General features: G+C 45.5%; 1 protein-coding gene across 4 annotated transcripts in view; it reads right to left on the minus strand.

Annotated features, from left to right (window-relative positions):
- Nucleotides 1-25,819, minus strand: part of LDLRAD4 (low density lipoprotein receptor class A domain containing 4) — a 380,175-nt gene that overhangs the window by 105,674 nt on the left and 248,682 nt on the right. The window lies entirely within an intron of this gene.

Here is a 25,819-nt window from a genome sequence, read left to right on the forward strand (position 1 = left end):
GGTCTCTGTGGTCTGACAGGCAGAGGTTGATGGTAACGTGGCTCAGTGTCAGATTCCAAAGACAGACTGCAGAGCACGGGGACAAATGCTCTCAGACAGTAAGTCATTTGCTGGAGGTTGAAACAACACTAAGTGGGGGAGTCAGGACTCAGCACGAAGGTCTGCCAGCTCGCGGAGCATTCTCACCCCGCACAGGACGCCGTTCTGCAGAAGAATTCAGTTCAGTGCACCAGCCCCAACCACATGCACACCCGGGCAAAGGTGCACACACTCCCAAACCAATCGCTGGGATTGTAATTAGGCTCTTCTGACACTCAGGCACAGCGAGGACACGCGGCTTTAACTAGGGCAGCCTTAATTTAGAACTGGGGTGGGAGGGAGCATGATACAAGCCAACTTAACTGGCATTTTAATTCTTTTTAAGATCAAGAAGATCAAGTCACACTTAAAGCTTCAGAAGCCAAGGATAAAATCATGGGCTCCCACTACAGGCACCCTGCCTTCCCGACACTTCCTTTGGGGAGCTGTAACGACACAATTCATTGCATGTGATGTGGCGGTCACAGCTTCGGCTGCAGTGAGCGGGTCTGGAGGAAAGTTGGTGGGGGTGGTGTCCGCTGGTGTCCGGTGAGCTCACGGCAATACACAGTTACTGTTGTAAGCTTTGGAGCAGTTTGTTACACAGTGTTACCGAGGCACCAGCTAACTGAGACCAACAGTAACTTTCCTTTCTAGTAATTAGATGACTGGGAAAGTTAGGGCCTATTCACAGACTAACCACTCTGCTTAAAATGTGTTTTTTTTCAAAGCCCCATATTAAAAGATTTGCATCCACTTAAACTAACTTCATTTTGTGTTAAATGTAAAGAAACTTTATCATCTTTATTCAGGAAAAAACTAAAAAGATGTAACAGAATGTGAAATTAAGAAGCTCCAAGATACAATAAACATAACATGTCAAAGCAAGGGTGCTGATCGGTGGTTGTTTTAAAGGAAAGTGTAAAATGGAAGCAAACAGCCGGCACCGACGGTTGTGAGGCCCTCGTCCTCTCCACGCGGGAGCGCGGAGGCCCTGGCCGTGGTCCGGGGGCTTCTCCGTGCTCTCAGGCTCACGCCCACCAGAGAACAGGAGCAGCAAGCCCTCTGGATGCTCCAGGCCCGGCGGCTGCAGAGACCTCCTCGGAGAGGAAATTCCCCTGGGGAGCGTGTGCTGTGGTCTCACCAGGACCCCTCTCCCCAAGGGACGGTGCAGGGTGCATCCCCTCTGTCTCAGGCCAAGGCACCATCCAAAACACTTCCAACAAGGCAGGAGACTCTCGGACTGGCGGACTCCCGCCAGAGTGCTCTAGCGACCCACAGAGACAGGCCGCCTGGTGGCACTGAGGCAGTGAAGGCAAGCTGCCACTGCCACTGCATGAGGTGCGGCGGAGATAAGCTGCCAACATCCGCCAAAGTGAAGGGCACACGCCACCAGGGAGAGACCACTGAAGCTGGCTCAAACCCTCCCCGAGCGGCCACCTAGAAGGGCCGAGGGTCTGTGGGTAGGCGGCAGCTGAATTCCCAGGGGACTGGCCAGTGGAGCCAAGGAGAACGCGGGAGATGTTCCTAGTGCGTGGCTCTGAGGAGCCCACGCGGACCAGCTTTGCAGAACAAGCCTCCAGCTGAGCAGCTCAGGAGGACCCTCGCTCAGTAGCTCCCAGCCCTGCAGGTCAGAAGCCAGAGGGCTGGCTGGGTTCTCTGCTCAGCGTCTCCCAGGGCTGAAATCAAGGTGTTGCTCGGGCTGTCGGCTGGATTCAGCTCCTGCTGCTGCGGGCCTGGGTCCCCATCCTCTCACCAGTGTAGCTCGTAGCTAGCTCGACACTTCTGGGCCAGAGGAGGGAGCTGGTGTGGCTGTGCGTCTCTCCCGAGGACCCGCCTGGTGGGCATAGGCCCACACACAGCACTCTCCATTTCGGTGAAGTGGTTTGAACCCTCGGCTGCACTTGCCAATCCCTTTGCCTTGGCCACCATCGTACCCTAGCTGCAGGAGTGCCCACCTGTCACACCCCCAGCACCACCACCCTCGGGGGAGAAGACTGGGCAGGCACACCTGGGGCGGGAATCTCAGGACTGGCTCAGGGTCTGCGTAGCACGCCAGGAAAGCACCAGAAAGAGCCCGGCATAAGCACACAGAGACCCAAGGAGCAGGAAGCCGCTCCCGGGTGTGGCCGGCAGGCGCAGCTCTCCTGCCACCTGTGTGGCGCCAGCACTGCCCGCAGCAGAGCAGGACAGTGGAGGGAGGGGCCGTGTCCACCTTAAACACCTCGTGAGGCATTCATACACATCCGCGAACTTCCAACGTATATTCAGAACAACACTAACATACACACTTAAGATGACACTATAAAATAGTATACTTTTACTATAAATATTATACTATAATTCATTATCATGAATTTCTTACTAAAATTTCCCCTATAAAAATCCTAAACACCCTGCAATTCACCTCTGGGTTTTTGGTTCATTTAAAGGAGTAAAATACATTTTAATACATTTAAAGCAGGGGTCCTCAAACTTTTTAAATAGGGGGCCAGTTCACTGTCCCTCAGACCGTTGGAGAGTGCGCACTGTGGGCCCGGGACGAGTCGGCTGCTAAGCAGGACAGGCAGCCTCGGCAAAACACCTGGCGGGCCGGATAAATGTGCTAGGCGGCCCGCATGTGGCCCGCGGGCTGTAGTTTGAGGATGCCTGATTTAAAGGAATAAAAATACACTTGGCCCAGATAAAAAGAACAAATCTAAACATTCAGGATGCGGATTTTGTGGCTGATGCCATGTTAAGAAGCATGCAAACTTCTACTTGAATGAGACGGATGAGGATTGTGCCACGGTGTGAAGCACAGTCAGTCAGTCCCAGCTCAAAACAGGTCTCATTTGCATAGTTATTTTTTACATGGAATTCAGCCCTCAGGACCACTCAAGTGCAGATATGCAGATTGGCTTTTCCAAGGATTTGGGATGGGGGAAAAGACATGTAAAAGGCAGTATATAATTAGGCTACAGTGTAATGCTACACAAATGTAAAAAATTGGTAGATTTTATGGAATCATTTATGGATAATGTTCCATTTTTAATGAGCTGCCTAGGCAGTGGGAACAGCGGTCCTTTTGCTCTAGACCCTAGCAAGGCTGTCAAACAAGCTGGTCAGGGAATTACACAGCTTGGCACAGCCACTGCTGAAAAGTAGAGTACACAGGACACCAAAACATTAATTACTGTAAACAAACAAAAAAAACCAGATTGGAAATGTTTTCCTGTTTCGATGTACTGCTTTAGGGAAAAAAATGACACAAACAAACATAATCAACAAGTAACATTTGTTAGGTACATTCCAAGACCCCAGAGTTCACCAAGAGCTACAGGTAAACTCTGTCACCATTGCCCTGTAAAGTAAGGACTAGTGTCATCCCACCTCCAGGCAGGAGACTACGAGTTCAGTAACTTCCATGGCAACAAAACCAAGTATCAGAGCTGACTACCCACTAGCTTTAGAGAAAACATGGCTACTAGATTTCAAGTTATTAATATATTTCCAGCAATGACTATTACTAGTATTACTTTATAATTTAATTTTTTTTCCATATTTCTCATTCTTATCCTATGGTATTTCCCATATGTAAGATAGTTTGTATATGCCAAAACACAGAGCAAGTATGCAACAGGGCTGGCATAAAACTCAGATGACTCCTGGTCACATGTTCCTGGAACGGATCCATGACAATGAAGGTTTCCAAACCAAACACAGTAACAGCTCCCTTCTTCCTCCTCACGTCACTCACATCATAAAACAGAGCAGTGATACAGGATGACTGCAGTCCTGTGGCTTTGGTACCATCTCCCAATTCACACCGCTGGCAGTATATCCAGCACAGGTACTCACAGAGGATATTAACAAAGGCAATCTGTCATAATTCAGAATCTCCTGGCCTGTCTTACTGTTCCCCATCTCCGATGAGAGCAAGCACCCAAAACTCTCAATGACTAAGATCTTCCACAACAGGCTGATCTTTACACCTGTATCAAATTACAAAATCATCTAATCATGTAAATATGCTTAACAAGAAGATAATTAATCTCAGCCAAATTCTGCAAACAAATATTCACAGTGAAGATGTAGAACAATTCCACATAGGGGGTTCAGAGAGCACACACGCTTGCTGGTTACCAGCAGCAGGTGCTGTACGATCTACCAACATAGAGTGTGGGCGAAAGGGCCTCCTTTTGAGTCGGGAGGACAGGTCCGAGAAAGGCAGAGCAAGTGGGATGAGAAAAGGATGGCTGCTGGGGGGACAGAGGACAGCAAACAATGGTCATCCCAGCTTTGGGTTAAGGGAAAGCACTTGCGCAATCTCCTAGGTGAGGTGGGGCACATTGCCAAGACCCAGGGTCGTTTCCTTCTTGCACTCAAATTTATCTGTAGCTCTCATGTCCCAGAAAGGTGCAGTAGGGACATCCCCATGACCTGCCAGGCCAGGCTGCACAAGTGACAGTGAACAAGAGGGTCAGTCAGCACTTCTCCGAAGCTGCCCTCCATGGCACATGCATGTTCTGCATGTTGCTGATGGGTCTTTTCCTAAAAAGGATTCCATGGCTAAACAGACATGAAGACTGTCTTGTTAAACAAAGTCCAATGGGCTTTTTGACTTCGCACAGCATTCACTAGGCTCCGTGAAGAGGAGTCTTCAAGAAGATGAATATGAGTGACTGGTCCAGGAGGCGGCCGACCATGGGGACGGGCGCCTCCATCAGCGACATCCCCTGCATTCTCTGACAAAGACAACCCTGCCTTCCTAACCCCACGTTAGTTCCATGTGAGCATGTTTTCAAGTTGCCTCCCCTGGGTCACGTGTCAGCTGAGAATAGCTGCCCCAAACACTTCCTGTGTGGACACTCCGGAGCAGCCGGCTACCCACACAGTGTCCTGCACTCTGTCTCTTCCTTTGTCAAGAGACAACTATAACATTCCAGCAGACAGAACACCAAAGATGTGTGAAATATGTTTAGGAAACATCAGAGTGGAGCTTCTAAGGTCATGGTTAGTCCATACCCCTCTATCCATGTTTGTCTTGTGCAGAGAATGTCAACTGGGCCACTTGCGAGTGATGCTGGAAGACAGCATTCAGCAGACTTGGTGACCTACCTTCAATTAGACAGTTAAGAAAATTAGACTCAGCTGTATGACTACTTCTCAGGAATTACTAGCAACTTATTTAATCGCCCAAGCCCCTAATACTTATATTATCAAAAAGAACTGGTAAATTACAGGGCTGATAGAGGACACTAATGGTCAAGAACCACTCCTTGTTTTCAAATGCACACACACTTCTACCCTCTTTTTCATGTGTATTCATTACCTAAATGCACCTGCAGCTTGTGCAAATTTTACCTAGTAAATTCCAAGCATGTTTTAAACTTCAAGCTTTTGTAGGTAAAAAGTACGTATTTTAAATAAACGTACTTGGTTATACGATATCCTTAGAACAATTTGGAGTTCATGAAGATGAAAAATCAATACAAACTGGCAAATAAGTACTTTTGGGCTATTTATCAGAGATAATATGAGATGTGGCAGAAACTTTCATTTCTGCTAACTTTTGGAAGATGTTAAGTCTTCTGGGGAGATGCTAAACCCCCACTTGAGGAAAGTAATCAGGAGAAAAGACACCCAGGCAGACAAGGGAAGAGCTGACCCCAGCCTCCGCGGCCCCCCGGCACACTGGGGAGAACAAAGTGCGCTGACTCCAAATGTCCCTGGAATGAGGGGGATGACCCTTTCTATTTCTGGCAATACAGAGAATGAGATGCCCAGGCAACCTTCTACTGGAAACAACTGAAGTGCAGGATAAAATAAACAATCTTTAAAATAACAGTAAGGAAGCAGCAACACTCAAAGGCCATAGCTAATAAAACCAGGAACTTGGCGAGTTAAGCAAACACTAACGTTTCTCACCTTTGGAATTGGCCAAAGTGGTGAGTCTAACGTCTGCGCTAATGTGCTCAGCAGCTCCTGCTGCTGGCCGGAGACAGGCGCAGGCATCTCCACCGTGGGGACCGGATCCAACAACCAGCACACTGCCGGGGAAGCTGAGTCTCTGAAGAATCATCGCCTCAGCAGAGTGCTCAGCCGGAAACAACCCTCCCCAACGGCCATCCTACCCCCGGTGGCCTGCAAGACAGTCACTGGTCTTACAAAGACAGGTGAAACTATTCCTTCCCATGAGAATCAGGAACCATAAGCCTGAGGAAGGTTTATCACCTACAATCATACCCTCTGGGTGGGTCAGAAATACCCAAGCCAGTAACAGAAAGCAGGCAGAAGCTGGGTGCTTCCAGGACATTGGGTGGATATAAATGGCAATTAGTAGGCAAGTTGTCTCCCCAGCAGAAATATTCTATGACTTAGTTATTGTTTGTGATCATTTAGAAAGTTCCTTGCTGGGGTAAAAGTCTAATTTAATTATAGCACTTGCTAGATGGTAACTAACTGCTCCAATGCCCACACTCCTGGCGGAGCCCACCCTCGCCCTCAGCCAGGAATTCCCACAGATAAAGTTTCTAAGAAATACAAGCTCATATTAAGGAAAAACAAACCACAAAACAAACAAGAAACAGAGCTCCATGGCTGAGATACAGCAGAGGCATAGAAAGCTGATTTGAAAAAGAAGAAGTAGAATTTCCAAAATGAAAAATATAATAAATGAAACACAAACCATTGGATGGGTGTAATAACTCCTTAGACACAGCTGGGGGGTGAATACATGACCAAAATGATTCAGAATATAAAATCAGAGAGACATAAAGGACAGAGTGAGAAGGTTGACACATAATGCACCTTAAAGAGAGGATAAAGAGAACAAGGCAGAGACAATATTAGAAGAGGTAATAGCTGAAAATTTTCTAGAACTACTGAAAGGCACCAATCCACAGACTGAGAATCTCACGAAAATACCAAAGAGGGCAAAAAGAAGAAAGAAAACAAGAAAATAAATACATGTCTAGACACATTATAGAGCAAACAGAATATCAGACAAAGGCCTGAAAGTAGCAGAGAGAAAAACTCTCCCACTGGTGGGGCCCCAACAACTGCAAGCCACAGTCTCCTTCCAGAGGCCTCATGGCACCTTCAGGACTATGCTGCCTGTGTGGAAGCCAAGAATTCACCTGCCACCCTCCCCAACCACGGGACTTAAACCTTAGAGTGGTCCTAAGGGTCACTCAGATGTTTAAGGAAGCACATCCTATAGGTCACATAACCCTCAGGCAACTGTGGGACTCACTCCAAAATGAAGCCTTTCTTGGTGATTCTAGGGGCCTCTTGGAGAGATAACTAATTCATCATGTATGTGCATCCTGTAGGCAGTTAACCCTAAGGGAAGAAATCCAATTAGAGCCAGGCGCTGTGGCTCACGCCTGTAATCCTAGCTCTTGGGAGGCCGAGGCGGGCGGATTGCTCAAGGTCAGGAGTTCAAAACCAGCCTGAGCAAGAGCGAGACCCCGTCTCTACTATAAATAGAAAGAAATTAATTGGCCAACTGATATATATATAAAAAAAATTAGCCGGGCATGGTGGCGCATGCCTGTAGTCCCAGCTACTCGGGAGGCTGAGGCAGGAGGATCGCTTGAGCCCAGGAGTTTGAGGTTGCTGTGAGCTAGGCTGACGCCACGGCACTCACTCTAGCCTGGACAACAAAGTGAGACTCTGTCTCAAAAAAAAAAAAAAAAGAAATCCAATTAGAAAAAGAAAATTTGTCTCTGAACTTAGTGGTCAGTGACACCATCTTATTTCTGGAAGGCATCAGGTCAGCCTCGACTCACTGGCCAGGGCTGGCATGGACAAGATCTACCCTAGACATCTTTCTTGCAGCCACTGCAGTCTGTGCCATCACTAATACATCCTGCTACAACCAGATTAATGCCCTGGGCCAAGAGGAAATGTCAACAGAGACACATAAGGAAAAGCCACCTGACTCTCTAAGACAGCTTGGACGGTTTATGGGAGTTCCTCAGTTGGCTAGGCCACGACCCGAGGGACATGGTTGAGGTCAATGCTGCAGGTTGTCCGAGTGCTGTTGAAGTTCTGTTGATAATCACCATCATTAAATGTTGGAAGAGACAAATGGAATGGATTTGACCAGCCTTTGTTATGGTCAACTGAATGGTGAACTCATGGTAAAATCTGCCAGAAGCCAAGCTGGTGTAGAAACAAGGGTTGGATATTACAATTCTCCATGGTTCTCTTACGTTTCTGCACATCCTGTGAGCAGAGTTGCTAACTGCGTTTGTTCTAGATTATCCTTTCAAGGATACCTGCACAGCAAACAGCCTTAGAAAACAAACACAGTGTCTTCCTCTGGAGCAAATGGCAAGTTTGTTTACTTCAGTGTAATGCAGATGATATCTCCCTTCAGAACAAAGGACAAACATGCTTACTGCCCATTATAAAAGATTTGGGTTCCCTAAATTCAGGGTTTCTCTCCTATAATTCAACCCATTGCATGATCAGGTGTCCATCCAGGCCCATGTGCACCCCAGGGCAACTTTGGGGCCAGGAGAACTGATGCAAATACACTGGTGCTCATGCTGCTTGCTATTATGTGAGTAACAAAGTCTTTTGTCTCTTACACAGGAATTTTATGTCTTCTTCCAGCATCCATAAAACTGTGGCAGGCTAAACTGTTAGCTTGCAAGTAGGGCAAAATCTCAGACCCTTCACAGTTCTTGACACAAACCAACCAAAAGGGCATGGGCAAAAAACTTAAAGAGGCAATTCACAGAAGAAAAATCAGAAAACCCAATAAATATATCAAGTAGATGAAAATTAGAACTTTACATTGACTAGTCTGACAAAAATGAAGTCTCACAAAATCCAGTGTGGGTGAGGATAAATTGGCACAATTTCTTCAGAAAACAATTTGGCCTTCTAGTGCAGTCGAAGACGTACATACCCCATGACCAACAGCAACATGCACAAGTAGACACCCTGGTGAATCTCTGGCATACATACATTAAAAGATCTGAACAAGAGAATTTATGATGGCACCATCTGCAACAGAGAAATATTTAAAGCCACCCAATGTCGATCAGTAGGAGAATGTACACATACCTTGTAGCATATATTTATACAGTAGAATACTATAAATGCAGCAATATGGGTGAATGTCAGAAACATATTGAAAAATAAAGTTGCAGAAGAATATGAATATTATTATGATTTCCCATATAAATTTTGAAAACAGGTATTATAAAATTAAAAAATTATTTAGGAACACATACATATGAGAAAAAATATAGCAAAGCAAAGAAATAATAACCACAAATTCTGGGTAGTGGTGATGTCTGAGGACCAAATATTTGTTTGAATCTACTCAATATTTAATAAACCATTTTAAAGGGATTTCTGCTGCTTAAGGAACACAGGCTGTGCCAGGCCACTGTCCTTTAAAGAAGGTGCCACAGGACGCTCAGGAAGGGCTTCTTCTCCAAGTGAGTTGCCACATTCCAGAGTAGCAAATCCAAAAACCCTTTATATAACCGTATCCAGTGTTTATAAAGCTTTTTAGCATTAAAATATGCTGATGTTCTGAAACACTGATCCCTGAATCAAATATAGTGTCCACTTGAAGCGCTGCTCTGTCGGTTTTAGGAACAAAGGGAATTTTGAACGCCACCCCAGAAATAAAGAGCCAGCCACAGAAGCGCGTGTCTGCACAGGGTCTTGCTGCCCCCAAGTCCTCGGATTTCCACACAATCGCACTCACAGCCCCAGCCTCAAGGAAGAGGTGTTCACCGGGTCAGCTTCATGCCTCCTTGGCTTATGAAACAGATGATACATGAACAAAGACAGACATAACCTTGGCTGCACAAATCTAGAACTTACTTAAAAAGATGAGATCTTTTCCAGAACGTCAGTCCAAGAGCTCATTCGTGGTTTTACTGCTGTGGGGTCAGCTGTAAAGATTCGACCTTATTGGAAGGTTGTTATTGTAATGTGTATTTGGGACACATCTTCACTTTTACTGCACTCAGGTATGGGTGTGGGGAAGATGGGGGAGGTGTATATACATCTTGATAACAGGTCCAAAGACCCACGATGCCTGTCTCACATATGGAAACTTTTAGGAATCACAACATTTTAGCTTGTTTAAGAAACATTCCCCATAAAATGAAAATAAACACCTCAAGCAGTACTAATCTTAATATACCTTAGAAATATTTTAGCCCTATAGATCTTGTGTAATTGTTCGACATTTTTCCTTAAAAGAACAAAGAGAGAATCCCTGTTAAGGATGGACCTTAAATACTCGAATTTGTAAGCCTGTGAGATTTCCTGGGGAGGCTGGTGAGATGTGAGCCCCTTCCACCAGTGCCCCGTGCTATCAGTGCGGGCACCTGCTCTCCTGAATGATTACCGAAACATCTCAGCGACTGTCTGCTTTACCTGACATTTGCTACTTTGTCTCAGTTTCTGTGTGTTTTCCCATTTTTCTTAAGATAACTGTCCTATGACCTTAAACCTTCTGGACACACTTGATTTCACAGGTATATTCAGACTGAAACATAAGAACCACCACCATTCCTGGGACCAGAACCTTTGCTGATTATCTCCTATTCTTTGCTGTCTAGTTGGAAGCTTCACAAAAAACAAAGTCACAACTACTTGTTTTTCCTTCCCTCATGCCTACAGGCAACTCACAAAGGATTCTGATTTATTTAAAACCTAGGTAATTACAGAGGCAGGCAGAAGAAAGAGTGCGTACCTACCCAAGGAAGGTAAGTTCTAGAAATGTCTCCAAAACCCGAGACTGTCCAAATCATACGTTCCGTGTTATGGTCCTTTTCTCTAACAGCTGATCCTTTAACAATCATGTTGTTTAATTACTTCATAACTATGTAAATATAGCAATAATGTCCACAAAGACAAAAAGCTGCCCACCCACCAAAACATCTTTAGTGCTTAGCTTTGAAAGTGGGTGGGCTCATATTATGGAATGAGAACTATATATAGTTTACTAGGAGTTAATGTAAGGGTGAACACACACAACGAATGACAAATGAAATACACTAATAATTTCTGATCTCTCCAACTTCCCATTTAGAAACTGGTTTAATCATAAACAGAGTACAGGCAAGAGACATAAGCCTGTCAGGGCTGTGTGGATCACCCTCTTTCCAGCACCCTAGTTCCCTGCATTTATCTGTAATGATGGCTATGACCCTTACAGCTGCAAAAGCCTTTATTACTTTATTCTGAGAATTCTCAATTTGTCTGCAATTTCTCCAGGTTCAGACTTTGAGTGAAGGCCTTCATCAGCTAGGTCTCTAAATGCTCTTATATATTTCAAACTTAAAAAGACAGGCTAAGTGCACCAGGTTAGAATCTCCCTTGTATACTTTTACCTTGGTCTGACAGGTGTTCTATGAATAACCTTTAATGTGCTCCCATGAAATCAAAGCCCTACATAGCTTAAGGCATAAGGCCCTAGTGATTTCTATAAAGCAAGAAAATTTCACAGAAGCTCTTAAAGCTCACAGGAAACCGAGATGCCATGGACTGAAGGGCAAGATTAGGGTGGAGGTCTGCAATGATCTGTTAGCTGCTGACAAGACTCCCCAACGGGCAGAGGTGAAGCTCCAAGTCTGCATTTTTCCTAACAAAGAAGAGAAAGAGGCACGTAATTTAATTACCTCTTAACTATTGAAGTATGGCAAAAAATGTCCATGGAGACAAAAAGTTGCCCACCCACAAAAAACATCTTGGATTTAGCTCACAGTGGTGATATGGAAGATGTGTCTATCTTCTGCTGTCTGAATGCTTTCTGAAGCACAGATTAGAGAAATTGGTACTAGGCTGTCTACGAGCCTGGAGGCAGGAAGGGTGCAGGTACACTGCAGAGAGGGCTGATCAGACACGGCCACCCCTTCAGGACAGCTTTGTGACCCTAGGGCAAGTGCTACCCAGATAAAAGCAAACTGCATGTTGGGCAGTCCAGGATGACTTGTTAATGAAGCCAGACACATTTAAGAGCTTATGCAATGTGCATGGTCCTGTTCGGGTGCTGAGTAAGCCCCTCCGGGCAGTTTAGACCCTTATTAATTTAAAGAAATTGCTGCTGGGCAACTAGTGTCTGTGGCCAAATTTGATCCACTGCACTCATTGTCTGCTAATTCAGAGCACAATCTCTGAAGTCCAAAAGGCAGTGAGAGAAGTCACAATATTTCCCCAGATTAATGTATAAAATAAGCCAAAAGAATTTTACATTTTGGTATTTGTGGCAAGTAATCTATGCTACCAAATTTATTTTCAAGCAAAATTTGACACCCAAAGTATTACAGCCAATGGGAATTTGACTAATAACGCCCAGGACAGTATTTAAACCTAGTTACCAGCCCCCCTCCAAACAGATGGAATATTTAAAGCTACATGTGAATGCAGTTATGGTTAACCAGAGGTGGGAGGAGACAGAATACTAGGAAAAACCAATCTCCAAATTTCTCAAATTAAATATAGTAGTCATTAGTTTCTATTCAAGGAAGAATTGATCAAGTGGATTGAACTTGGGAACTACAAACCTCATAACATTACTCAATGAATCTAAAGTAGTATGAATCTAGCACATGGACATCAAAAGCATCAAGATGTGGTGAAAAGAACCGACACCAACACTCTGCACACCTGGCCTTTCTCACTCCAGCAGCTTGTGGTAAGTACCTTACAAAACCCGCCTGGAACGTTCCTATTTTAGAATATTGTCTGACAAAGTTGTCCCTGCAGGAAATAAGGCAATAGACAATCAAGTGACTATTAACTATGTAGGGATCTAAAAAGATCATTCATATATCATGACCTGGGTTGAGATGTATTTTAGTCAAGTACTTCATGCCTCAAAAGCTGTACGGCTAAGGGGTTAAAATAATGTTGTTAACTAAAACACAGCCACATTTCCTTATTAAGCCTGTATCCACTCTCTAGGCCCAGAGCAAGAGACAACTGTCAAAAGGAACAGAAAGGAAATTACATTTGGAAACAAAACACTACCTTTTGCCTTCCAACCCACCTTCCATGAACTAAGCAACTCAGTACTCCTTGTTAGAGACTTAATTTCTATGCACAAAGAAACGTCCTCCATTAAATACATGAATACATAAACCCCCAGATGTGGCACAGCTTTGGAGCATCTGGCCCAGTGCCAATGACACTGAAAACAAATTTCGTGGTGTGGTTCCTGATTCAGTCTGATTTGGGGGTTGAGCTGAGCAAACAGAGGAGGGTAAGGTCTTGTCTTGGTTTCAGGTTTAGGGGTTTTGACTGTTCAGGGCCAGCAGGCCCAAAGAGAGTCGCCAAGGAGGAGTGGGGGTTGTTCCAGCGCGTGGTTATGATGTAGCCTTTTCCATTAGGGTCAAACCAGTCACTATCTTTCTCGTCTCAAACTTACAAGTCAGCCCTAGAGGGGAATTTTACTCATCAGAAAAAGATTACAGAATTCATGACAAACGAGAGCTGTCCTGCAAGTATCCATTGTTAATATAATGAGAATAGTTTGCTAGATAGCAATGTCAACTGGCAGCGGAGGAGAGTGGGCGGGACCCGCACATGTGAACAATGACAACCTCACTGTACTAGTCAGTGGGGTGCTAGACACTGCTGAGTGAGCATGTGCACTGTGTGGCCATCGTATTCTAAATGACTGAGCGAGTAGAGCTGCGAATCTGCATCCAATTTTGCGTTAAGCTTGAACATTCCTCAGTGGAAATTATTCGGGTGATTCAGAAGATTTTCAGGGACGATGCAATGAGTGCAGCGCCAATAAAAATGTGGCACAAACGCTTCAAAGACGGTTGAGAATCTGTTGAAAGTGATCCACGTTCTGGAAAGCCTGCGACAAGCAGAACACCTGAGGATGCTGAACATGTACAATTAGGTTAAGAGACGCCAGGAGAACTGTGTGAAGTCCCAAGGTGCCTAATTTGAAGGGAGTCGTCACTGTCCTTCGTACAATGTTTCCTGTATCTTGCATCCTCTTCAGTAAGTGTCTCTATTTGTCGTATTACATGGCCAGATACTTTCTGGACAGACCTCGTAGTTCCTTTCTCCATAATTTTCAAAGAACATGCCCATTTTGTAGTAAACTGATAACCTGTGTGATTACCTTTGAGCATATTTTGCTTTCCCTTCACAGAAGCAGGCTTAAAAAGCTCAGTGAACAAGGGGCCTTCCAAACGTGTCCTTCCAGTTTTCTCCTCGTCCTCCCACAGTTTCACGGGGACCATTCCTCTCAGATCCTGTTGCAGGAATACAAGCAACACAGGCCCCACAATATCCATGGTAACCCAATCCAGACTCAAAGGATCTTGCTCCAGAAATCATTTCCATTTCCCTAACCTCTGTGTGTCCGCTTTTCTTTGGAAGACCTGAAATTAATTCCAATTCTGTTTTTCCAAGCAGATGAAAAGATCTCTTCAGCACCATCTCCACACCTCATTTTGGGTTTTGGTTTATTTCTTTTTAAGCTTTGCTTTACCTCCTCATGCAAACCACATTAATCCTTTAAATGCTTGCAACTGTACCTCCCTCCACCTTTCGGCTGTCCTCTCTGCCCCCATTCCCACACTGGCTGGAGAGCGAGCACCGGCTAGACGGGGACCTCTCAGGTGTTGGCACCGCCCTTCTGCATCGGGAAAGCCAACCCAAAGGCCCTAACCGCTCCTCACATTGCCAACACTTTAATCACCTTTATGACTTTCTTTGCAACTCTCTCTAAAGAGCCCCACATCCTAGAACCAGAGAGTTTTAGAGTTGAAAGATTTGCAAAGGTCATCTTGCCTATTACATGAGAGAAACTGAGGTCCGACAGAGGCCGCACAGCATGCAGGAAGCTTCCCAGCTGGCTGCTGGGGTTGGACTAGAAACCACGGGTCCCATGGAAACACAGCGCCTCTTCTGTTCCCGTTCTGCCTCTATAGCCCAGCCTCACTTTACACAGATCAGACACAAAGACATTTTAGTTACCATCATCTAGTTCCGTAACGCCTGTCCCTGAGCAACCTGACTCACATTTCAGTTTTTAGAACATAGGCACACCTTGAAAATATCATGGGTTGGGTTCGAGACCATCACACCAAAGCGAATATCACAATAAAGTGAGTCACACTGATTTTTTGGTTTCTAAGTGTATATAAAAGTTATGTTTACACTTACTATAGTCTGTTAAGTGTGCAAAAGCATTGTCTTAAAAACAGTATGTACTTTTATTAAAAAATACTTTATTGGTAAAATAATGCTAATAATCATCTAATAATGCTAACAGCCTTTAGGGAGTCATAATTTTCTTGCTGGTAGAGGGTCCCCTGCCTCGATGTTAATGGTGCTGACTGACCAGGGTGGTGGTTGTTGAAGGCTGGGGTGGCTGCAGCAGTTTCTTAACACAACAATTAAGTTTGGCATATTGATCAATCCTTCCTTTCATGAAAGACTTCTCTGTAGCTTGTGATGCTGTTTGATAGCATTTGACCTACGGTAGACCTTCTTTCGAAATTAGAGTCAGTCCTCTCAAACCCTGCCACTGCTTTATCAACTAAGGTTATGGAATATTCTAAATCCTTTGTTGTCATTTCAACAGTGTTCATAGCATCTTCACCAGGAGATCCTATCTCAAGAAACCACCGTCTTGGCTCATCCATAAGAGGCAACTCCTCATCTGTTCAAGTTTGACCATGAGATTGTAGCAATTCAGTCACATCTTCAGGCTCCACTTCTAATTCTAGTTCTCTTGCTAGTTCTACTACATCTGCAATTACTTCATTTACTAAAGTCTTGAACTCCTCAAAGTCATCTGTAAGGGTTGGAATCAACTTATTCCAAACTCCTATAAATGTCGATATTTTGACTTCTTCCCATAAATCATGAATATTCTTAATGGCATCTAGAATGGTGAATCCTTTCCAGAAGGTTTTCATTTGACTTTCCCCAGATCCATCAGAGGAATCATTATCTATAGCAGCTACAGCCTTAGGAAATGGATTTCTGAAACAATAAGACTTGAAGGTCAGAATTTCTCCTTGATCCCATGAGCTGCAGATGGATGTTGTGTTAGCAGGCATGAAAAAATATTCATCTCTTCATACATTTCCATCAAAGCCCTTAGGTGACCAGGTGTGCTGTCAACAAGCAGTAATATTTTGAAAGGAATCTTTTTTTCTTCTGGAACAGTAGGCAGAGTAGATGTGGTACAATTCTTAAGGGCTCTAGCATGTTAGGAGTGGTAAGTGAGGATTGGTGTCAACTTAAAGTCAGCAGCTGCATTAGCTCCTAGAAGAGTCAGCCTGTCCTTGGCGCTCTGAAGCCAGGATTGCCGCATCCCCTCTAGCTGTGCAAGTCCTGGATGGCATCTATTCTTCTTCTAATGAAAGGTTGTTTCATCTACATTGAAAATTGTTTGGTGTGGCCATCTTCATCAGTTAATTACCTCAGCTAGATCTTTTGGACAATCTGCTGCAGCTTCTCCATCAGCACCTGCTGCTTCACCTTGCATCTTTATGGTATAAAGATGGCTTTTTTCCTTAAACCTCATGAGCCAACATCTGCCAGCTTCCAACTTTCTCATGCCGCGTCTTCACCTCTCCCAGCCTTCACAGATTTGAAGAGAGTCAGGGCCTTGCTCTGGACTAGGCTTTAGATTGACAGAACGTTGTGACTGGCTTGATCTTCTGAGTGATCTATCCAGACCACTCAAACTCTCTCCATGTCAGCAATAAGGCTGTTTTGCTTCTAATTATTCATGTGTTCGCTTTTTTCATGAAGTAGACCTTTTAATTTCCTTCAAGAACTTTCCATCAGCATTCAAAATTTGGCTGACTGGTGCAAGAGGCCTGGCTTTCAGCCTACCCCAGCTTTCGTCATGCCTTCCTCTGCAAGCTTAATCTTTCCAACTTGCGACTTAGAGTGAAAGTTTGCTACACTTCACTTGAACACTTAGAGGCCACTGTAGGGTTATTATTTGGCCTATTTTCAATACTGTTGTGTCTCAAGAAATAGGGACGTTCAAGGAGGAGGAGAGAGATGGGGGAACCTTAGCGCGGTGCAGCAGTCAGAACAGAACATCGATCCATGTTTCCCGTCTTACCCAGGCACGGTGTGTGCTGCCCCAAACAATTACAGCAGTGACAGCAAAGAGCACTGATCACAGATCACTATAACAGATATAAATAAGTTTGAAATATTATGAGAATTACCAAAATACAACATAGAGAGCACATGCTATTGGAAAAATGGCATCAATAGACTTGCTGAGGAAAGGGTTGCCACAAATCTTCAATTTGTAAAACCCATAGTATCTGTGAAGCGCTACAAAGCCAAGCGCAGTAGAAGGAGGAGCGCCTGCCCATTAACCGTAAGTGCCCCCAGTCCAGACCTGCCGCCAGCTCTTCAGCCCAACAACAGACCACTATGTAAATACCAGATGAGGTCAAGATCAGTGACCAGGCAGGTCAATTCTTTCAAAGTCTGCCGGTGCTCAGTCACTGTGCAGCTGCTCTGCAGCACAGACGGCAGAGCACTGGCTGTGCTGCTCTCTTCCTCCCGGGGCTAAACGCACGTGCCGTTTTATAAAGAGAGGTCATCAAAAGAGGAAAGTGACCGACAAAGATGGAAGTGCAGCAAAGAAACAAAAGGTGGTAACACTGGAAGTGAAATTCGAATCTGCCATCGCTGGAGCCACACAAGGAACACTGCCCGGGATGGCGGCCGGCTCCTGGGCGACAGGCCCCTCGTGCGGCTGGGAGGCGAGCAAAGCAGCACAAAGGGGAAGAGGCTGCGAGGAGAGGGCTGAGACGGCCCAGCGGAAGCGATGCCGGAAAGGAACTGGCACTAAGGGAACTCTTGGAGCCGGTTCCCAGCACTGAACACACAAAGGCTAGAGTGCTGGCAGCGACGCCAACCGGGAAAGCAGGTGACCCCTCACCCAGGCGCAGGCAGGCCGCTCGCCCCACGCTGGGGGCTGCGCCGTTCTGCACTCTGGGTTAGTCTCACAAAGACATGTCACCTTTCAATTCTCAACGGCTCTCATGTTTTAAGTCTCAGTATCCAAAATAAATATTAGCCCTGCTTTTATTTGTCATTCCCTATATTTTGAAAATTGATAGTAAGATAGTTTTTAAGGTTTTGACCCCCCAAAAATGTTTAAAGCTCAAGAAATCAATTATTTTCCCATTGACTATTACATCACTTTGCATGGTTTCAAGGCACAGGGCCATTTTGGGAGTCCCAGATTATCACGCAAAGTGAGGGCTGTGAGTATTCAATATGCAGTATCACCTGTAGCATCAAAACGCAAAGTTCTTTGGCTTAGTCCTGTCCCTGTCAGGGCTAACCCAACAATCTCTGTTTCACTGCTGGCAGAATCCAACTGAGGCTCAGCTTATGGGTAACCAGCTCCTACTGCTTCAGGGGAGGAAGAGACATTTTCACATTTCTTCGTTCAGAAGGAGCCCCCATCTCTTGGGATCCCCTTAGTGCTCAGGAGGTACCCTATAGGATGTCATGACAACCCCTGAGGCAGGAACTAAGTGACATGTCAGAGTGCATGGCAGAGCTGGAATCCAAAGCCAGTTCTCCCGACTCCAAGCCACCTCTCTCCAGCCCATCCAGGTCCTCTGGCAGGAGCGAACGCGCTTCTTACTAAGGGTGGACAGCCCCAAATCAGAATCGATCGCAGACAGCAATGGCAAGGAATGGGGCATCTCTGGGGAAATGCTGGCACAGGATTATTAATAACCAATGGCCAGCAATCTGAAGCCACACTCATGCCTTCACAGAAAGGAAAAAGTGTATTCTTAAACATAGAACATAATATTCTGTATTAGTTAGTTCACTTTGAGTTTGCATTTGTTCATTTAAAGACAGTGGGCATGCTTCTTAAAAGCTAGGTCTTCATCTGGGAATTACCACCGCAAATGCCACACCACGTGCCCTCTTCATCAACATCCTAAAAGAACGTGAAGCTCTTTTCATAAATCTAAAGCATTAGTGATGCTTCAGATTTATGAAAAAGGGAAACATGTTTGAATTTGGATCTGGTGTTCAAGCCTATATTTTTGAGAAATGAGCATAGCTTGGGGTAAGGGACTGACTTTGGAGCCCGTTACCTGGTTCAGTTATCAGCTCTGCCACCTATCACCTGTGTGATTTTAGGAGTGTTACACGAGACCTCTCTGAGCCCCATTTGCTCAGCGATAGGATGGAGACAGTAATTACTTACTTCATAGGGTTATGGTGAGGACTAAATGACTTCATTTATGTGATGCACCTAGAACAATGCCGGGCACGTGCTACTCAGCTATGCAGTGTTAGCTAGAGTTACTGATGCTGCTACTGAAAAGAATAAATCTTTAAACATAATATAGCCACATTGTATTAATATAAAATGGAGAACAAATCCTATTACCCTTATCATAACTATTCTTATAATTATTTCAGTCATTTCTTAAAGGTTTTTGTTACTTAGCTGAAAAAAATAAGCCATGGTTTTTCCTTTCTCACCTTTTGCCTGATTAGAGCCTAGGACGCCCTCCCAGAATGACACAGACTCGCTTCGCAGAGGGCTCACTCCAGACACTGCGCGGGCCGGGCTGCTCTCTGGCCCACCCTGTGCGCCCGGGGCCACCTCTGCGGCCTGAACTGACCCTGCGGGTCTCTCCGCAGCAAGGAAGCCCCTTCTGGCCCTTTGCCCTCCTTCCTCTTCTGTTGCCCTTATCTGATATTTAAAGTAGAAAAATACAGAGGATTTTTCTAAAGTCTCAAGGCTTACTCAGGAGAAGGGAACCTCACACACATCGCCGTTGGTTTGGGGACCTGGCAGTGGGGAGTGCGCTGCCTGCTGGGAGCGGTGGCGGATTGCCAGCGGTCTGCAGAAAGGGCTTTTCTAAGGTGCACAGAATAGAGACATTGCTGTGTTTTTCAGTGATGCTGGTGATAAATTAAATGCCCTTAGTTACAGTCTCCACTTTTCCGGTATACAGATTTTAAACATTTGATCACATATCTGCAGTTGATAGTGGCCATAGATAAACTACAAGAGACAGAATTCATGGACAGTCAAAACTTGAAATTCTGTGTAATCCCAGCAGCCTCTCGGGTTCACGTCAGTCCAGGCGCAGGCACGGGACTTGCACGGCAGAGTCTGCTCTCTGCCCTTCGCTCTCCAGCACTGCCCCCCATTCTCTCTCCCACAGCAGATGCTTGCCGCAGTCACTGACCTGCGACAAGCAGGACCACGGCCTCTGGGTGTGAGCAAGGCTGCTTGGTGGGACCACGCAGACCCTCGAGGCTCCCCACCAGCTGAGCTCTCTGAGGCTGGCTGGGGAAAGGTCGAAAACCCACCCTGAAGCACTGACAGTGCCTGTTTCACAGGCAGATCATTTTCACAGGCTTGGCCCAAACACCCTTGAGTGGGCAGTCACGCTGGGTGCCGAGCCTGCTGCTCCAGGCAGCGTGCCCAAGCTGTCTGAAAGTGCTGAGGAGTAGGGCTGCACGGCTTGCTCCTTCTGCCACTGGCTGGAAACTAACTTATCTTTTCCCCTATTTACTTTCCTGTAAAGAGCCAACAAATAATTAAGAATTTATTGGATAGGGCTGGGCACAGTGGCTCACACCTGTAATCCCAGCACTTTGGGAGGCTAAGGCAGGAGGATTGCATGAGGCCAGGAGTTCAAGATAAGCTTAGGCAACACAGCAAGACCTTGTCTCTACAAAAAACAAACAAACAAAATTTCAAGGTTGCAGTGAGTTGTGAAGGTGTCACTGCACTCCAGCCTGGGCAACAGAGGGAGACCCTGTCTCTAAGAAAAAGAAAAGAAAGAAAAAAAAGAATTTATTGGATAGTTATACTGTGTACCTATGAGCTCAGAAATTAACAGTATTACATTTTTTTAATGAGTTGGCAGTTAGTATGAACTTCATACACAAAAATTTTGTGACATATATAAGTGGTATTCAATCATGGGTGTGTATGAGAATTAGTAAAACATAAATCAAATAAGAATATTTGCAGTATTACCCAAAGATTTTACATTCTTTTCTTTTATATATATAGAGAGACAGGATCTCACTGTGTCACCCAGCAGAGTGCAGTGGCATCATCATAGCTCACTGCAGCCTTAAACTCCTGGGCTCAAGCAATCCTCTCACCTTAGCCTTCCGAACAGCTGGGACTACAGGTGCACACCACCACACTTGGCTAATTTTTTAATTTTTTATGGAGATGGGGTCTCGCTGTTGCCCGAGCTGGTCTCAAACTCCCTGGGCTCAAGCCATCCTCCTAACTCAGCCTCCCAAAGTGCTGGGATTACAGGCATGCGCCACCATGCCCAGCCAAGATTTCACTTTCTAACCTAGATTTGTCTGTTGTGCTTATCTGGAGCGTCTATCCTGTGTACTATATTAATTTAAAGAGGTTTGAGGCCAGTGGAATGAAGAGATCTTAAGTGTTATGTTTTCTTGGGTTAGAAGTCTCAAAAACACATTTTAGCACAATTTCAAATGCTTCAAAATGTTATTTTAGTTGCTAAAAATATTGAAATAAAGCCTTCTTTATTGCAGAATGCCTTTCATGTTTATCCGGAATTAAACCAAACCAAACAAAACCCCGTCTCCACAACTTGCCCTGGTTTTCAGAGAGGGGGCGTGGGGCGCTGCGAGCGGGGTGCCCGCACACACGGGCACCCGAGAGTCGGGTTCCATGCATTAATACCCACCCACCTGTCTGGCAGCCTTTTCACAACGTGCCCTTCAAGACTTAAAACAAAAAAAAAAGCAACACAATTTGAAAATAGACCACAATGACCTATGGAGGGCCGGAAAGAGAAAGACAGGAACCGAGGGCCAGGCGCGACAGACACACAGGCTCAAGGAAGCGACGTCCCCGGGGTCTGGGCTGCACAGCCGTCAGGCAGGTACTGGGCTCTTCACGCTGCAGACTTGCTTAGCATTGCAATCGGCCGTCTGCCCAGGAGATGAGGTAATGTCTAGGTTTAATGCCAAAATCTCCCTAACTGGCAGGACACATCGGGTAAATATTTCTACTGCAAGAGACCACATCATTTGATGCTGCTGCCAGTTTTATTACTGTTATTATGCTCATTAATATTAATACTCAGCCATCATACCTGTTTAAGATTGAAGATGGGAAAAGCAGGGTTTTTGCTGAAGTCATGTCAGCAGTGCGGGAGTAAAGGGTGAGCCCCCACTGTATCCCCAGCCCAATCTCCCCCTAACAATGGCGCCGCACACCAGCCTCCTGCAAACAGCGCCAGCTGTACAGAGACCCCTGCAAACTCCTCTCCAGGTGGCTATAAATCTGGGGCCGGAGAGTGAGAAGGGGGTGGCGGTTAGGTGGGGCTTAAAGCCCCCTTCAAGCTACCTTAATAGTTACAATGTTTAGAAATGTAATAGAATTTACAGGTCAGATTGCCAATGGCTTCTTCTCCCTTCTAAAAAACAATTCTCAATTTGCTACACCATCTATTTTTGATGATCTGTTTTATGGCTTCACCAATTATAGGCCCTATGGTGCTGACACCCACCAGGTCCCCTGGCTTGTTCCCTTGATGGTAGGTCTCCGGGTTACTGTCAACAATCCACACCCATGTTGCGGCAGATCATCTTACAGAAGCACTTGCAGAAATGCTCAAGGCTTCTTTCCTTTCATTTAGATTTTCCAGTTGTTACTAGAGGAGGCCTCTGACATCAGCTTCTATTCAGTTAAAAAGAAAGAATATTTTTCTAGGAGTCAAAAGCTGAATGTAGAACTCCACCTGGGCTTCACAAGGGGCTACTGACAAGGGACAGTCACAAACTGCCACAGAGTTGATCTCCTGTCGCCAAGGAGTTGGGAATTGTGCTGCCCTTCCACAGGCACTATTCCAGAAAGAGGCAGGAAAGCATGATGCCAAGATAAAGTCTGCCCCAAAAGTCACCATACAAGCAGCACCACGTGCAGACAACACGAAAGAACATCTACGACCTGACATCATTCTGCAACGAGAGGGAGAGGCAACCACCATCCTACACCGCACCTCAGGGACGGGAGGCTCTAGCGGATGGAATTTGGGAGACAACTCCTCCACTGTGCCAAACATGGGGAAGTCACTAGAAAGACGCTATTCCTATGCCCAGTGAGGGTCGGCCCAGCCCAGCTAGCTGCTAAGAGTGGCTACACAGAGATGCCATGAGGTTAGCCCAATATTTTTTTAAAAAGTCTGGCAACCCTCCCTAAACAAAGAGTTTATTCCCAACATTTCCAACTGTCATGTCTTGAGCAACTTGTCCACAACAAATATGTGCTTCTAGAGAGGAGACCCAACATCCCTGGAGTCAGGAAGGCAATGCAGGAGTAGGAGAGGAAACGAGAAGACGGGGTGGCTGCTTGTCCCAAGAATAATACTAAGAGGAAAGTTAAGCACAAGAAAGGAAGGGGTGTGGAGATTTTCCACAGCGGGGCAGGCACGTGGCCAGAGATTTCCTCACCGTGGCTCTCCCTGGCTCCACCCCGCCCCCCACACCACCGTGGTTGACAGAATATTTCTTCTCTCTACAGCTTTGGTTTTCAGAAGGGAGGGCTTCCATCACATACAAGAAAATTAAGGCTGCCCTAAATGCATTTTGATTTGATTTGATGACATGAAAGCCACTTATCCCTTCTGACAGGGCTTACTGAACTATTTTTAGAAAATGGTAATAATTAAGAAGGGTTAAAAGTATTATACAATAGTCACCTTTTGAAAATGCCATAAGAACCCTTCTTCAAGTTGTAATTCAAAGAAGCTAAACAGTATTCCCACCAGCCAGCCAGCCTCAACTGTACTTAGACTAGAGAAGGCACATGGTGAGTCAGGCAGCAGACAGGATGGAAATTAATAATTAATTGAACATTATAGCTTTAGAACACATTAATTCATCTTATTTGCTGCATTTCCTCAACATATGCACATTTCTTATGTCCTGTTAAATGAGTAAAAGCAACATTTCTAAAGATTATTAATGGGGAGGTTCTAATCCTGATGCCTGGTTCTCCTGGGCACGGGGCTGGCGGAGACTTGCTGGGACAGAGATGTGTGAGCACATTTTTTTCCCAGCATATTATGGGGGTACAAATGTTAAGGTTATGCATATTGCCCTTGTCCCCCCACTCAGGTCAGACCTTCAAGTGTGTCCATCCCCCAGATGGTGCACATCGCACTCATTGTGTATGTTTATACCCATCTCCCCACCTACCAGACACCCAATAAATGTTACTCCTATATGTCCACTTGGGTGTTAATCCGTTAATACCAATTTGCTGGTGAGTACATGTGGTGCTTGTTTTTCCATTCTTGAGATACTTCACTTAGTAGAATGGGTTCCAGCTCTAGCCAGGAAACTACAAGAGGTGCTATATTGATGCGGAAAATGTCGGGCGCCGGGACGCGGCCGCTTGCTGCCTCCCCGTAGCTCCGCATCTCCGGGGCCAGTGCTGCGCGTGGCCGGTTAGAGCCATGCTGCTGGGGCCGGGCCCCGCGGCACCAAGCCGGCCCGGACTGTGAATTGTGCTGCTATAAACATTCGAGTGCAGGTGTCTTTTTATAGAGTGTCTTTTGTTCTTTTGGGTAGATGCCTAGTAATGGGATTGCTGGATCAAATGGTAGATCCACTTGTATCACTTTAAGGTATCTCCATATTGCTTTCCAAAGAGGTTGAACTAGTTTGCAGTCCCACCAGCAGTGTAGCAGTGTTCCCATCTCTCCACTTCCACACCAACATTTATTGTTTTAGGACTTGTTAATAAAGGCCATTCTCACTGGAGATAAGTGATATCTCATTGTGGTTTTGATTTGCATTTCCCTGATTAGAGATGTTGAGCATTTTTTCATATGTTTATTGGCCATTATTCTGTCTTCTTTTGGAAAGTTTCTGTTCATGTCCTTTGCCCACTTTTTGATAGGGTTGTTTGATTTTTCCTTGCTGATTTTGTAGGTTGTCTGTTTGCTCTCTCGACAGTTTCTTTGGCTGGAGCACGACATTTTACACGACGCAGTTTCAATTTTGATTCACATGAATTCGGTGGTTTTGTGGTAACTGCCACAAACCTTGGGATCACACTCCTTCCCTCCCACCTCCCAATCCCTTTATTAACCTCAAGCATGGGGGACTTTGACTGCCGCACCGGAACCGAGAGTTAGCTTTCCGTGACGTGCTCCTCGCGGAAACCACTGAACGACGTGACCCAGTTCAGCACTGAGTCTCAAGCTCCCCCACTCCAAACACTCTAAATTTAACTGGATACTTTAAAAGTTGAATTTGATCTCCTCTGTTCTTCTTCCCCACAGGGGACACGGCTCAACTTCCACAGGAAAGATTTAGGTCAGATGAAAAGATGGTATTAAAATCCTCAACAAAAGACTTGTTGAGCATTAGACTGTGCTACTGACTGCAGAAACCTCGCGCCCCGAAAATCTTTTAACAGAGCAAGAGGGAGGTGGGGGCCCTCTGGTTCACCCCTGGCTTTAAGCAAGACCCACACAAACCATTCCAGGCAGTGAGACTGGCTCATTTTTAAGGAGTATTTTTTGCTTTTACACAGGAGGAGATTCCACAATCTTCCTTAACAATCTACTCTAGTTCCTGACAGTCCTCGTGACTCAGGATTCATTTCCTTACGATTAACCCAAGGCTTCAAAGCGGCCGGGCGCTCATTTCCTCCTGTGCAGCACTGGCACCAAAGGCCACAGCTGGCGCCCGGCCTCTGCGCAAT

This window comes from Microcebus murinus, chromosome 17 (genome assembly GCF_040939455.1).
Source record: "Microcebus murinus isolate Inina chromosome 17, M.murinus_Inina_mat1.0, whole genome shotgun sequence".
Lineage (NCBI taxonomy): Eukaryota > Metazoa > Chordata > Mammalia > Primates > Cheirogaleidae > Microcebus > Microcebus murinus.